Below are 5,533 nucleotides of genomic sequence, written 5' to 3' on the forward strand. Positions count from 1 at the left end.
TGGTTCGTTAGTTTTAGTTTAGAATTTTATCGCACTTGCAACACAATAATATATATAAGTGGTGAAAATTAGAAGTGTTACAAGAGAGTAACAAACACAAAAAAGGAGGAGAGATCAGGACGATAGATGTTTGAGGAAAGAAGGAGCACATAACATCAGAGCACCCGCCAACCACCCATACACAATAAGGTGATTTCTAGATTTCAAGTAAGACAGATTGACGAACCTAGATCTAGATCTAGACAGTGTCATGCATGTGAGAATCCGATCTTCCTTCCCATTTCCATTCTTCATCATACCATTACCAACCCTTGGAGGAAAGATTTTAGATGAAGAAAACACCAACCAGAGTATTTCTGAGACAAGCTTTGAAGAATAAGTAAATCTAAATCTGGATCTAAATTTTTCTTACCTGTCCATATCAATAGCTGAAGATAGTCGGGGTCAGATACAATAAGTGGCTGATCGTGCAACTGTAATGGTTCATCAGTGTCGAGGGCCTCCTCATCTCGGGTCGTTTCTTCGTCATTTTCACGGACCTGACCGGCGGCATGCCTCCCTCTGGGCTTGGAATAGATACCACGTTTCTTTTTCCGACCAAAAGCTAATGTTTTTCCGCTTCTCTGCATTTTAGAGCAGATAGAAATAGGCAGAACGCTTTCCAAGTCACGGCAGGCTTTATCTCACTTTGCTAGACTTTCACAATGGCGTAGACCACAACATGCCAGAGGTACGAGTACGCGCGATTTGCATTAGGGCACTTTCGATTTCGCAGCAGTTTACTGTTTTCCATAAAACAATCGACATTTTAACCAGATATATTTTACATTTATATTTATAAATGATTTAATATTTTAAAAATAAAAATAACGCTAAAGAAAGCCCAAAACATAGTTCTTAGTCGTTTCCGAAATGTGGTTCCAATTTCTGGAAGAGATGACATGGTGGCAATTCATGCAGCAGTTGCTATCGACCAACCACATCGTAGAATTTGTTGCGCTCGTGGTCTTATTTGAATGCTACTGGCCAACGCTGTAATCGACTCACGAGGCTGATTCGAATACTGTTGAATAGATGAAATCGTAATCTTTCCAACGGTATACAACATGGCTATAGTTGGCTATGATGGCAAGCTGGTTGCTATGGTTCAAACATTGCTCTTTTGTGAGTTCTTTTCAACATTTCGCTTTACGGCCGCCATTTGTGGGATAGAGTGTCTCCTAAAATACTAATAAAAGACACCTTTATGGCGTTTTTCAACATTATGATCGATAACGTTGTAAAGTAGAATGATTCGACTGTCACAATATGCCAAAACCTCGATTTCGATATTTTACAAGAAAAACAATGTAAAACGGGCTGGAATCGACCCCTGAGCCCCCTTAAGACACGACGGGCAAATTATGGCTAACCTCTTATTTTGTGTTGTTTGCTTGGGGTCTTTTGGACAAAATGGTCCGAGTTGCATCCCCATCTCTATAACAAAGAGATTGGAAATTCCTTAACTGTAGATGGAATTGCGCCGGTTCACCCCACCCTATATCGAGTGTCTGCGACAAGTTAATGTACATGAACAAAATGTGTGTATATTTATTTCTATGGAAAGAGAGTTTAGTTTCTTCAGTAAGAGTTTCATGGCAATTGCAACTGTAGAGTAGAGGTGTTATGAGAGAGTAACAGACAAAGAAAAGGAGGAGGTGAGATAAGGATGATAGATGTTTGATTGAGAAACGAAGGTGCTAACCACACCAGTGTGATTGTGCTATTTGAGTGTTTTCTATATTATATGTGATGCACATTTAGTGTATGTTTTGACTTATGTATAGAATGAATGTGTATACAACAAATATGTCGATAGTGTGTATGGGCTGATACTGTGTAGTGAGTATGCAGCTTGTGTATCATAAATTATTGGAGATTGAGAGAGGAAAGAAAAGTTATACTGCCACTGCTGTAAATATCTATTTGAAAAGGGAATGTCCCAATAAACATTAAGAAAACAATAAAACATGTGTGATCTGGTTATATATATATTTGTTTTATTATTGCTAATGATTTGTGAAAACATTTTGGCTTCCTGTGTTGTCAGCCTGAGGGATGTGTTCAGTATCTTCATGAAGCTGCAAGAACTGACAACTGTGCCATAAGCTGCCAAAACACCTTTTCTTTCATTCACAGCAGTTTTGAGAAAGAGGTTTTTTTTGTCGGCATAACTTTGAAAATAAAAATGCTTCCAAAATTTGAATTCTAATTTATTTAAAAATTAGTCACAGTTTCATTTTGATATATTTCAGTCAAGTAGGGTAAAACTGGTCATGCTTTCGATTTAGCAAATAAAAGATTTTTGGTGCCAGAATGAAAAAAGGGTGTTTTGTCAGCTTACGGCAGCTGTGCTTCATGGCATTCGTAAGATGTGTACCACACGCACACAGACACACTTACATGTCTTACTGTCACATTAGTAGGATTAGTCCACAATAAACGCTGACTGCAGCTAGTCTGTGATCAGACATCGTCTTTCACAAAATAAAATTGAGTTTGAGGGTGTGGAACGTCGCAGATACAAACGGGTCACAGTCTTCACACACAACCCACGGCAACTGATCATTATTACAATCATAAGCTAGTCTTGAATTAGAGATCTGCATAATGAATTGTTCTCTGGTCTACGGAATCAAAAGTTGCCGTATGCAATGCTCTACTCGGCAACACAACTTTTTGGCAAACAATCGAGATGACTCCAGTCTGTGGGAGACTCATTGGAGAAATCATATTAACAACAAACTCCACCACATCTAGCCCAAACTGGGTCCACGAAAACCTTCCGGCCTCTCCAGAAGAGATGAAGTCATTTTTACTTGATTAGGCATCGGACACATGGCCCTAACACATAAATACCTCCTTCAGGGAGAGGAGAAGCTGTTCAGTGTCGGATGCGACACATATTACCATTAGTAGACACATTTCAACCAAATGTCTAGACTTTGGAGAGACCCGAAGGAAATATTTTAGATGCAAAAAATAGCAAGATCTGTTTTCCGTCGCACAGTGCCTGTTATCATCTACACAAAACCTCAAGTTTGCAATAACGAACACTCGGATTCAACGAGATTTTAGGTCGGGCCAGGCGACCTCGTTGGATCCGAGCTCCACTGTAAAATGTAACTGTGACTAATGATTAATGAATGGGATCATTCTTATTACAGATTACCCACTGCCAAGACATCAGTTATTTTTCCTTACTTTTCCAGTGATATTTTTTGCTCCTCGTCTTTGTCTTTCTTTCTGTTTCTAGATCTTAGTCTCACGAAAGTTGACTTGACATCATTTGAGATGCACAGGTAGTCCCCCCCCAAAAAAAAATACATGTTAAATTTCTTTTTGAGTAGAGCATATGCTCTTTTAAAAAAAAGAAAAATACATGTAAAATTTCTTTTTGAGTAGGTAAAGCATACCAAGCTTTTCATGCAGCAGGCTCTGTGTGCTTTTCAACTATTTAGCAATCAAACAAGTACCACAGTTGGGAAAGGGAACTCAAATAAATCTGTGGTAGATCAAGCACTCATGCCTACTTTTCTTTTCATGAAATCATGTATTCCTGTCTTGCCACTCTGAGTAGAGACAATGTGCTGGTGTGGTGCCAGACTAAAGTCGCACTAAGAAGTCATTGGTTAGATTTGCATCAACACTAAAGTGCATCCAGCTTTCAGTTTCAGCGGCCTCTCTCTCTCCCCCCTATGCACAGAGGGAATGACACATAAAATATTATGATTAGACAATTAGACCTACTGTAGATTGCAAAGAAGAAATTCCCTATATTAGCAGAGGATGTTGTTTTGATTCATTTGCTTTTTTGCTGTTTTCTTGCCCATTTTTTCCAAGGGTTTTGTTAATGGTAGGACCACTGTTATAGCTGAGTATGTCTGTCTGAATGCCTGCAATAAAAAAAACTTCTATATTTAAAAATGCATTTATATTATAAGAGATCGGACTAGGGGATTCATTTGAGCCTGCAATAGCCGGAATCCTTTTCTTACCAGGACTGTTATAAGCAGAGTCCCCAGTATCCAGATTTTGAATGGGCTTACAAAAATGCATGCTTCCCACAAAAGGTCCATTGCACATCTCCCCACCCAAGCACCATGCTCTTAGTCTTAGGCAGAGAGTTTTTTGGCATAGGGTGAATGCAATATATACATGTAATATATTATTGAATTATTGGCTCATAAATTAAAAATGTACTATGAAGGAATTCAAACAATGGTCACAATATTGTAACACTAGGACGGAGTGATACAGATTCATTTACTGGTCCCATACCAGTACATGTATTACCAGAGTATCAAATCGCAATAAATTTATCTGGAACAAAAAAAAAAGAGAGGAGGGAAGGGAGCCATGAATAATTAATCAGAATACTGTGTAACAACATAAATGCAGTTTTACCCAGTTGTCCTGTTCTTAACAGTACTCACATTGCCATTTATGTCTCCATATCATTTCTGTACGGATATCAAAGGCTGAAGCATGACAATGATATGTGAGGCAGCGTGGTGGAATCAGGCTCTCGTCAAAATAATGAAAGTGAAGAAACTTGCATTTTTCCGCAGGTTTGTGAATTTTTATCAAATATTTTGATTTTTGGCTCAACACCTTTAATGCCCATTAAAGGATTCATTTCTGTGTGGACTTTTCTGAAAAACGTTACAGGCACAAAAAATGTAAATTTTCAGCTACCACGGACTCTTAAGCTAAGGAAATAACTAATCTTTGGCTGGCCATTTTCTCACTAATTTTATCTCTGAAAACAGGTGACCCTGACCTCCTTCATTCGCAAATATCTCGACTTGTATTCAAGATAAAGGGATATTTTTAAAATCCAAATAAAGGCAAGTGAACAGGCTTTAAGATGTTGCCAATAACGATACAAGCCCAAAAATTGACGAGAGCCTGATTCCACCACGATGCCCCACATGATTTTAACAAAATGAACCTCAATATGTAGAAAAAATAGAAAAGTTCTCAACTGGCTAGTAGAACTTCATGCAAACAAATACAAGTGTATGGTTCAATGTTTTAAATCTATGGTACACTCTTTGCAACAATTGCAGGAAGGGATTAGATAGGTCCAAAGTGAAGGTACAGGGGTGTGAGGGGTGTGCATTATAATATATATGTGTGTATAGGGTAGGGAAGGGGAGTGCATCACTGTGTGTGTTTAGGGTAGGGAAGGGGGTGCAAAAGGTATGGCACTCAGGAAAAATTACTTAGGTGCCAGGCCTTCTACTTTTAATGTCTCAGTTCTCAGTCGAATATAAATTTATAAGACTGAACTGCATTCAGTATAGGCTAGTAATATACAGGCATTATTATGCAGAGGGAAAATCTTCAAGAAAAACGTTTTTGAACAGCAATGAAAGCTTTGAAAGAGCTGCCTACTTTTAGCACAATATGTCGGATTACATGTACTTGACTGGGTTAAATGGACCATGCCAACAAGTTTATATAAGTTTGTATAAATATTATCACAGAA

This window comes from Aplysia californica, unplaced genomic scaffold (assembly GCF_000002075.1).
Source record: "Aplysia californica isolate F4 #8 unplaced genomic scaffold, AplCal3.0 scaffold00121, whole genome shotgun sequence".
Lineage (NCBI taxonomy): Eukaryota > Metazoa > Mollusca > Gastropoda > Aplysiida > Aplysiidae > Aplysia > Aplysia californica.